We start from the raw sequence: 11,561 nt of genomic DNA, 5'->3' as shown, positions 1-11,561 counted from the left end.
TGACAGGCGGTGGGCTTTTCGTGGTATTCATACAGGTTTCGGTTTTCCTTCACCCCTGGAGTCTTTCTCCTGGAGGTGGGCTGGGAGGCTCTGGTTTCTGGCCATTTTTCCCAACCCCCTTATGGTGCACCTTCCTTTTTATTATATAGTCCGTCTTGGCTGATCCTGACCCTCCACTTGTAGGTCAGGCAGGAGCTCATTTCGGTATCCATCCCATCAACCGTCCCATCTAACTTTCTATTAGTTGCATGGATCGACGTTTGCACCGCCCAAACGTCTTTTCTCATTAACCAGCTCTGGGTATTGGCAGGTGCGCTTATTGAAGGGGGTGGGACGCGCTTTCCTTGGTTCGAGTTCACGCCTTGCTTCCCTATGGGCCCCATTCCGCTCACATCCCCTTGAGGGGGCTATTTGGGGATTGCCTACACCAGAGTGTTGGTCTTCCCGTTGAAGCTATGGAATGCCGAGGACAGGGCAAGTTCTCAGCCGTTCCCCTTGCTACCTCGGCCACTGATCATTCGTCTTCGGCAAGGTACCTCCTCGGCACGGGCCCTGGGTCCAGATAGAGTTTGGGCCGGACTGCAGAACTCTCGGACCCACATATATATATATATATATATATATATATGTATGTATGTATATATATCATAGAGCAAACGCTATATGTTTAAAACACTCATATCTATCAAAAACAAATATATCCACACCATAGAACTAAACACCTCGGCTTGTTATGCTTTTTTCAAATTGGCCACTATAATATTGTTAGATTGTCTGGAACAATTAAACATCCACTTGAATTCTCTTAAAAATCTAATTTATTTCTTTCCTGATTTTGTTAATCAATTTAGGACAAACGAAAATTTACTTTAAAAAAAAAAGGTAAATAATATTTTCGGTAATTTATTTTTCAAGTTTTCTTAGAAGAATTTATTTTAAGAGATTCCAAAATAAAATAGAGACCTAATAATTTGGACTTAAGAGTGTTTATGTGTAGTACATAAAAGTAACAAATCAAGAATATTGTTATTAAGAGAATGTTAAGCCAAAAAAAGTCAACAATATCATGCTTATTGTCATACAATAGTTGCTGGAGTGATTGGAATTGCGATTCCACTCATACAAAACCATTTGAGCTACAAATAGTTCCACTTGTAAATTTTCAATTCCAATTTTGCATGACGTGGCTTCTTACAATTCGTGTATAATTGACTTGCATTTTGTTTTAAACTGGAATAAGACCAAGTTTAGTCTTTTCTTTCTTTCTTTCTTTTTTATATAGATTTTCAAAGTTTACACAAGCTAAATAAGTCCTCCATTAACAAGGATGCACAATTAATTAGATTCCTTTTATTAATGGATTGACATCTACTTTATGAATAAATAAATGGATTGATATCTAGTGATTAGTCTGGGGCTTAAGTTTCACATCACTTGTAGCAAAAAAAAGACATCTAGTGATTAATGAATGAGGATGAGTCATGACTATTGTTAGTATATTGTCTTTATTCAATGGTTGTTAGGAACTTAGGATGCACTTCATATTATATGTTTTGTATTCAAAGGATTTGGTACTAATTTGTACCCAACATGGCATCATTTAATAACTTATACATGAAAAAAGAAAGCCAATCAATCTTCCTATTAGTTAAATATATTGTGTTTCAATATTATTACCTTCACAATTTTGATTAAATCAACCTCTTTTAGTTGTGGTAAGCGAAAAACCAATCTTCTTTTACTTGTGGTAAGCAAAAAATATATAATTAAAAAAAAAAAAAAAATCCTGATGTACTTCTTCAAAACTAGATTTTTAATTGGCTCACATGGCAATGGCATGGATCGGTTTTTTTTTTTTTTTCTTCATAATTCTGAATATTATGAAAATTTCTCTACTGAATAAAGAATATAACTAAATAATGCTAGGAGTTTGGTTATATTCTCCTCATTAATACTAAATCGCACCATTTTATTTACATCTTTACTTATGAGTTTTAAGTTTTTTTTTTTTTTTTTTAATTTGAAGTAATTAAGTAGTTAAAAGATTAATTCAAACGTCTCATATATAATTATGTTTTATATATATATAAAACATTCTATATTTGAGTAAATGTCATAAACAATAATGTTCTATTAATTTCAATATTCAGTATATATATTGATGTGCATGAAATATAAATAAAAAAGAACTCTCATTGTAAGGACACGAATCGTAACGAACCTAACTGTGTTGGGTTCGCACGTGAAAAGACCCAAACAATATCATTTGTAAAGCGTGGGTTTGAAAGGCTAGGTCTTGATCACCAGGTGGTGGGTTTTTCATGGCGTTCATACAAGGTTAAGGGACCTTCACCCCTGGAGTCTTTCTTCTGGAGGTGGGCTGGGAGGCTCTGGTTTTTTGGCCATTTTTCCCAGCCTCCCTTGTAGATTACTCACTGTTACTTTTATATTAGCCCGTGTCCACTGTCCTTCGTCCACGTGTAGGATTAAATCTTCCAAGACTGATACTTGTCCCATCAGCCCATACCCAAAGTCGTTGGGGGTGGTTGTAAAAGCCAAAGAACTCGGCTCCGTCAGGTGCAGAGCATTAAATAGTAGTAAGGGCAGCTTTCCACAGATATTTTAGATTTTCTTTCAAACTTAGTCCTATACCGTTTTTGCCCCTCTCTTTGGTGGGACGTTGGGTTTGCCGAGGACGAAACTGTCCTCGGCTGAATTGCAAGGTTATCCCACCGAGCTTGGACTACAGCCTTTCCTTGGCTTGGACCTTTGGCCCCCTTCACGGATAAACGGGCCCGGCCCACGAACTATTTGGGCCCCACACTCATATTTACATATTTGGCCTTAGTTTGTGACTGATTATATATTATAGTTGTGTTATAGGTAATAAGGGCATTACATGGGGCTATGTCAATTGCTAAGCCAACTAGAAGAAACCTGAAGTAAAAGTAAAAAGAAAAGAAAAGTAAAGAAAGGAAAATATATAAGTTTGCTTTAGTAAGAGATGTATAATGAGTTTGATTGGATGTTTGACGTGGTCGGTCCACCTTATTTCTTCACCAAAACACGAACCTGGGATGGGAGTTCTTACTTTTGGGCCACGTTGGGATTTTACTAATTACTAACAAGGCTTTAGGTCAGCCGCATTTGATGGATTACAAATGAGCAAATCAAAGCAATGGTAAGTAGGCTAATCCGATTTGTATTAGGAGTGGCTTCTCATATATAAACCTTTGGTCATTTTGTAAAATTGTGGAGAGAAAATAGAGGCTAGGGTTGAAGGTGTAGCATGTAGAGGCAGTCATGTGTGACTTTTCTGTAACTATTCTCCATGATAGTATTATGACTATTTCTTTCTCTATTTTATTTGTATTTTAATGCTTAGTATTTTATTTTTGCATTTTATTTCAATTACTATGAGTAGCTAAATTTTCAATTAAGTTATGAAAGTACTCTCTATTTTTTTCAAAAAAAAAAAAAAATTATCAAGCTGAAACATTCATTTTCAAAAGCAGTTATCAAAACCAAGTCAAATTCCACTTTCGAAAGCAATAAAGGTCCAAAAAGCTCAAAATTCAAATGCCATTTAAGTGTTTAAAAAAGAAAAAATTGAACACAAACTCAAAATCTACAAATCTAGAACAAAACGAAATTGCAAAACTTAACAGAATGAGAAAATTCAACCTAGCCAGATCTCATATATCCAATCAATCAACCATGGCAACCATTTTAATCGCATGCATGAAAAAGCAATCAAAACTCAAAAAACCCTAACTAATCAATTCTCATCATATAATTTAAAAAAAAAATCCAAAATTTAAGAAAAAATGGATGAAATTGAATCAAGACGAGAAATGAGAGTGGATCTAGATCTAGAAATTGAACCTAAGGAACCTAATGAATGGATTTTCAACTTAAGATTTCAGTTAAAAAAATGTGTGTAACAAACACTACAAAAAAAGGGTAAAATACTATTTTGGTCCCTAAACTTTGTTAAGAGTTTTTTTTTTTTTCATCCCTAAACTTTAAGAAGTTCATTTTCGTCCGTACAGATGATGTTAGAATAATATATGGTTAAACGTTAATAAATTCATTATTTTCCAATTACTTAAAATTTTGGCATAATTAGTAATCTATCATGATATTAGAGTATATGTTCATGAGTTCAAACCCAATTTTTGCATTACGTCTCGTTTAAAAAGTTAAATTGGATGTCAAATTATCATTTAATTTTTGAAAGAGACAAAACAAACAATACCTTTGTAAGATTTAATTTAGGTTCCTTGGGACGGACAAGATAATAAATAAAATTCATGAGCAAGAGACCTTGAATTGTGAAATAGTTAGGGACCTTGGAACATTGGTCTTGGTTTGAATTGCAGAATGATGCAGGCCATTGAAGGATCAGTTCAAAGGATTTATAATACACCCCATGAACATCATTGACCCCAATGGTCACCAATGCTGGTTCATGGATTTTTGTCCACAAATATAAGTGCTTGGAGGGTGTGGATGATAAAGGCCGGGGTTCAAGTCTATAGGAGTGAACTTCACACACATATACGCTCATATTAGCTAGAGTAAAATTTCTATCTTGTATATAAAAATAAAAATAAAAAATAAAAAGTCATTCTTAATTGTTCCTAGAGTTGAAAATATTTTCTCATGGTTAAAGAAAGGAAAAAATGAAAATTATTAAGAGAGAGAAAAATATATAATCTAAGAAAAAAAATATATAGTTTTTTAATAGATCTATTTATTAATTGTGTTAGAGTGTATCATCCTACTTTGACATGAATCTATTTACATTAAACATTAATTATAAAAATTCTTATCGTATTCATGTTGTATTTGCAGGTTGTGTTAAATATTCGTCCTTAATTTGCAATGCTTATTCAAATGCATAATCGTTAACTTTAAAAGTTTTAAAAATGTTGTTTTATATATATATATATATATATATATATTTGATAATCAAAAATCTTATTATACAAAAAAGAAAAAAAAAAAAAAAAAGCAATGTTTCAACTTTATATCAAACTAAATTTTTTTTTTTTTAGAGAGGAATTTATCAGACTATTTAATTCCTATCCTATCAGTCTATCACCAACAAACAAGATATTTGTTGGGTATTTATTTTAATAATGGAAATGGCCATTCTCGAACTTTCCATTCAACTTCACGTCTTCACCTTTCTAACTCGGTTCAGGTGTCTTTTCATAATGTTGGGCCTCTCTCTTATCCTTATCCACTTCCCTGCACCATTCCCTACAACATGGCCCTACATTGATATTTATGCACAAAACGATACTTCTTTTTTATTGGAACTGAAAGGACAGCAAAATTATACAAATTTTTTTAATATCTTTTTCACAAGTAATGATGGGAGTGTGTGTATATATATATATATATATATATATATATATATATATATATATATATAAAATTATATAATGGGAGAATTTATTTTTATTAATCGAATTTACAATTCAGCCAATGTGTTTTTGTGTATCAAAATTTAATTCACATACTTTTAATTATTACATTTGAGTTCATCAAAATTTTAGATTGAAATAAAATTGTTAATTTTTTTTAATCATATATGACAAATTAGTCTCACAGATATTTTAATAGCTACACTTTTTACCAATTTAAGTTTGGATTAAATTGTGATGGAACTAAAAGAAAGAAAGAAAAAAAAAAAATTACTGGTAGTGGTGGTAGTTCTCTCTCTATCTTCGTATCTCAATTCCTGCATTCACCTTTAGATTATCGAAGCCGGTTTCGGTGGTTTAAGTCTGAAAAGGGAATGAACGGTGGTGGAAAAATGATGGTGATGGCCAATCGTACGAACTCTGTCTCCTTCTCCATCTCCGTATTGCAAGCTTTTTTTTTTTTTAGTATTGCAAGCCTTTTTTAATTTTATTTTAACTATTTTTTTTTTTTTTTTTTTTTTTTTACTCAGGAACTATCAAACAGTGTTAAGATTGTGAAACAATATAATTTATCACTTTTTAATTATGAATGTGGTTGAAAGTTAGATGGCATTTTTTCCTACGTAGCATCACCTCCTTAATTGTAGGAAAAGACTTCTATTTTTATATATAGTATTAGATTAGATTAGATATGCCTATGCGTTGCACGGTTTTAGTTATGAACTTTTAGTATAATTTTATTGAGAAATAATAAATTAATAATCTCTTGAATCTAGATTATATAAATTGCATATAAATTATTGTTCTTAAAAGTATCAAGCAATCACACAACATATTTATATGAAAAAACTCCTAAATTTAATAATTAAAAACCTATGGAAACTTAACCAAAGGTATTTGTAAGGACTCAATTTGTAACGACCCCAAACTGGTATTGGGTTCGTACGTTAAAGGCCCAAACAATAAAATTTGTAGAGAGTGGGCTGAAAGGCTAGGTTTTGGTCACCGAACAGTAGTTTATCATGGTGTTCATGGTGGACGCACAGGGGTGAACTAAGTTTTTCCATGGACCTTTTCCATTGAGCTTAATGTTCTTATTATTTCTTCCCCTTTTTGGGCGCCATGGTCCAAGAGATGATTTCCCCCCCCCCCCTCTTCTTAGCTGCTTTCCCCTTCTTTTATACTAGCTTTTCCCCTCTCTTATGCGTCCACGTGTAGGTTTCGCTTTTTAGGGCTGGTACTTGTCTTTTCAGCCTATACCCAAAGTGGTTGGGGGTGGTTGTAAAAGCTGAAGAGCATGGTGAAGAGCATGGACCTGTCAGGCGCAGAGTACTTAATTGCAGTATTGCCAGCTTTTTACTTGGGCTACTTCTACACTGTGCTTGCCCTTTCTTTTAAGAGTGCTCTGGGATGCCGAGGACAAAATCGTCCTCGGCTATATCTCTAGGCCATTTGGACTTTCATTGTATGTCCTCGACAATGCCTCTCCTCGGCTCGGGCCCTGGGCCCTAATGTAAAGTGGGCTGGGGTCATAAATTCTCTGGCCCCACAATAGCCCCTCAAAATCCTGATGTCCAACCCCTTGGTCGAAGAGGAGGGTTTTGGTGATGTCGGGCCTATATCACGACTTGCCCAGCTTTATCCGTCATCAATGTCGGTGTCTCTTCATTTACCTGGGAAATGTTCCTGGTTATGAGACATTCCTTTAGTTTTACTCATGTCGCGCTCTTGCCGTTTCAGTGCACAAGGCGCATCTTTAATAAGTTCCCTTTATGAGACAACGCAAATCCAACTATTGTAGACGGCGTTGGGAGTCAAGTGAAAATTATCTCGTTTGTAGCTTTTCTTGGAAATCTGTACAGATTAAATGCCACCAAACTTGCCCTTCATATAAGAAGTAAGGTAGGAGGTCATTTCCTTTACGTACAGACCCCTCAATCTTTTTAAAATCCCTAAACCTCCAGCTGTGCTCAAAGTCTTCACTACTAGTGTGATTAAGCCTTAGGGAGTGATATGGTTGAGGCGAAGATGAGGGTGAAGGGACCACACCCTCTCCAGAAGCACTGGGTCTCTTCGAGACTCAAGATGGCCCGGTCAAGGCAAGGGAGATAGAGACTCAAGACATTTCTCCCCCTTGATAAGGCGAGAAAGAAGCCTCTTCTTCCTCCAGCCAAAATCCGAAGCAGGTGTTAGTCGCATCAGATTTTGGTGTGACAGCACTGGGGTTTCTCATCGTTGGTACCATCCGCTCTCTCTTGAGCGCTGCTAATATGGCACTTGCCTGATGGGAGTCAGAGCTGGTACGGGGACTAGGCATCCCCGCTTCCTCCTCTCTTCCTTCGCTGGTGCCCCATTTTGCCTCCACTTCTTCTTCTCTTCCGTCACTGGGGACATCCTGGTGCTTCTGCTTCTTCTTCTGCTTCTTCTTCCCTTCCATCAATGGGGCCATCCTGACACGCTTAGTCACTACCAGAGCAGAATTTTGAAGGATTTATCGTTCCCTTGTATCTTTTTCCTTTTTATTTTTCTTTTTGCTTCTGTAGTTAGCTTCTGGTATAGGCTTGCTTAAGCCCCTCATTGTACGCTGTACTATTTCTTTGTCTTAATAAAAGATGACTTTATTTTATTCTACATATTCTTTCTTTTCTGTAGTAGTTATTTTGTGAATGGATGTGTTTTTTTTTTTTCTTCGATACTTACCAAAACCCTTGTTAACAAAAAGCTATTATTTTGAACTTATTAAGACTAACAGGCACAATAATGCCAACCTGAAGTAGGTTAAACATATAAGACTAACCGAGATAACAGCTGAATGCTCTGTATTGCGTATGAGGTGATCATCCGAGGATGGGTAACCCAAAATGAACTATCCGAGAGGGTCGCCGAGTACTAGGGTGTTTTACCACGTTCCTGACAACATTCACAGCCTTAACCATTTTGGGCATCCGGTTCGAGGACCGAGGTATGACTATACCGGGTCTAAACACTCGTTTGCATTAGTTTCCTTAGAGCTGGGGATCCGAGGACAGGGCAAGATTTCCATTCTGTCTAGGACTTAATCCATTTTCTAATGACTAATCTCCCCATAGGTCTGAGTCCGAGGACCATGCAAGACCTTGGTTCTATCCAAAACTTAGATTTTCTTTAAGTAGTTGGTTTCCTCATAGGTTTGAGTCCGAGGACCATGCAATACCTTGGTTCTGTCTAAAACTTAGATTTTCTTTAAGTAGTTGATTTCCCCATAGGTTTGAGTCCGAGGACCATGCAATACCTTGGTTCTATCAAAAACTTAGATTTTCTTTAAGTAGTTGGTTTCCCCATAGGTTTGAGTCCGAGGACCATGCAATACCTTGGTTCTATCCAAAACTTAGATTTTCTTTAAGTAGTTGGTTTCCCCATAGGTTTGAGTCCAAGGACCATGCAATACCTTGGTTCTGTCCAAAATTTAGATTTTCTTTAAGTAGTTGGGAGGACTAGCCACTTGGCCAAGGTGTAAGGCGTTGACTTGATGTTGGAAGCCCCTAGAACTGCCCGTGCCAGTGGTGCTTCCCCTAGTGGAGCTTTATGTTAGGGTAACAATAGCGTGCTGCTGGAAATGACGGAGGGGCTTTCTTAGTCCCTTGTTTGATAAGAGCTCGATCCTACCACCGCCTGTGCCAACGTACAAGCCTTTCCCATAAACGGCGCCAATTGTAAGGACTCAATTTGTAACGACCCCAAACTGGTATTGGGTTCGTACATTAAAAGGTCAAACAATAAAATTTGTAGAGAGTGGACTGAAAGGCTAGGTTTTGGTCACCAGACAGTGGTTAGTCATGGTGTTCATAGTGGACGCACAGGGGTGAACTAAGTTTGTCCATGGACCTTGTCCATTGAGCTTAATGTTCTTATTATTTCTTCCCCTTTTTGAGCGCCATGGTCCGGGAGATGATTTCCCCCCTCCCCCTCTTCTTAGCTACTTCCCCCTTCTTTTATACTAGTTTTTCCCCTCTCTTATGCTTCCACGTGTAGGTTTCGCTTTTTAGGGCTGGTACTTATCTTTTCAGCCCATACCCAAAGTGGTTGGGGGTGGTTGTAAAAGCTGAAGAGCATGGACCTGTCAGGCGCAGAGTACTTAATTGCAGTATTGGCAGCCTTTTACTTGGGCCACTCCTACACTGTGCTCGCCCTTTCTTTTAGGAGCGCTCTGGGATGCCGAGGACAAAATCGTCCTCGGCTATATTCCTAGGCCATTTGGACTTTCATTGTATGTCCTCAGCAATGCCTTTCCTCGGCTCGGGCCTTGGGCCCTAATGTAAAGTGGGCCGGGGTCATAAATTCTCTGGCCCCACAGTATTACATTTGCCAAAAAAAATAAACATAATTCTCTTATACAACCTAGAAATAAAAAAAAGATGAAACCCTTGTTGTAGGAGGAAATACAAAATTTGATAATTCTTAAATAATTAATAGATAAAGCCTATGAGGAAAAAAAAAAAAAGATGAGTACAAATAATTCATAAATGCAAAGCCAAACAAAAGAAGAAGAAAAAAAAAACTAAACATATTTTTGTAGGATAAAAAGGAAGAATAGTAGAGCGATAAAAGGATAAATCTTCACACCTTTAAGTTTAACTCAAATAATAATTGATGCGTACAAATCATGAAAGTGAAATATTTATAGAAGAAGGTGAAATATTTATAGACTTTTATATAATATATTTCCTGCTTTTAATGACTCATAAGAAAAACCAGAAATTAAAAAAACACACACAAAAATAATAAAGAAGAGAAACATACCCATAATAATATGGATGGTGACTTTGATAAAGCATTCTACTACTACAAAAAAAAAAAAAAAAAAAAAAAAAAAAAAAAAAAAAACTCAAATAATAACTAATGACAAATCATAAATGTGAATTATTTATATAGGCTTGTATAATGAATTTCATGGATTTAAGATTAACTTTATGACTCATAAACAGAACCATAAAAAACAAAAATAAAGAGAATAAACATACCTGTAATAGAGTGGATGGTGGCTTTGATAAAACATTCTACTACAAACAAAACAAACTCAAATAATAATTGATGCTTGACAAATCATAAAGGTGAAATATTTATAGAGATTCATATAATTGATTTCATGGATTTTTAATTGCATTTATGACTCATAGTCGAGACATAAAAACAAAAGCAAAAATAGAAACATACCTGTAATAGTGTGGTTTTGATAAAGCATTCTACTACAAACAAAAAGAGAGATACAAACTTATTATTAATAATGGGGAGAGAAAATCGATTAGAACAATAAGTAGTGTTTCTATCTACAAAAAAATTATTAAAAAGAAAGAAAGAAAGAAGTCATATATGAAGTTGTGCATATAAATATGTAAGAATACACTAAAAAAAACTGTATATATAGAGAATTTTCAATTGTGAAGATGCTAAACATTTAAAAAAAGAAGAAGAACAAAATGTAAAACTCCTCACTTAGGATGCATGTTTATCCAAAAAAATTGGAAATTAGGACTTGGAAGAGTTCAATTAGACATAGAATTTATTGAAGTTAAATTATAAGAGAAATTATTAGATGGTTTGGAATTAAAGAAACACCAATTCTATGTGAAATTCTAATCAACAGCGTGTATTTTTGTCTAAAATTATTTTTTATCTATAATTTTTAATTATTAATTTAAAATAAAATACTAATGGTTACACGATCCTAATCTAAGTAGTTATCTTATCCATGTTTCCAAGGTTTTTATTTTTTATTTTTTTTTTTGTACTATTATTTAAAGGGCTTACCCTATTTGAATTCCTTATTTTTTTTAGTTCAAAAAAGCCCCTACACCCTTATATTTAAGTAGATACAAAATTAAAGGACAATCCGGTAAAAATGCAACTTCAACTCCCACTAAAACATTGCCTAAAAAATAGGACCACTCTCCTATTAATTTTTAAATTGCTTTATCCACTTATAAATTAGATTTTCAAAATAATATATATATATATATATATATAGAGAGAGAGAGAGAGAGAGAGAGAGAGAGAGAGAGAGAGAGAGAGAGAGAGAATAAAAAAACTCTACAAAATAGGATCACTAACAAAAAAAAAAAAGCCTCATCACCCGAGTGAAAGCACGTG

This window comes from Quercus lobata, chromosome 3, assembly GCF_001633185.2.
Source record: "Quercus lobata isolate SW786 chromosome 3, ValleyOak3.0 Primary Assembly, whole genome shotgun sequence".
NCBI lineage: Eukaryota > Viridiplantae > Streptophyta > Magnoliopsida > Fagales > Fagaceae > Quercus > Quercus lobata.
The sequence above is the reverse complement of the archived record's forward strand: the minus strand, read 5'-3'. Positions refer to the sequence as shown.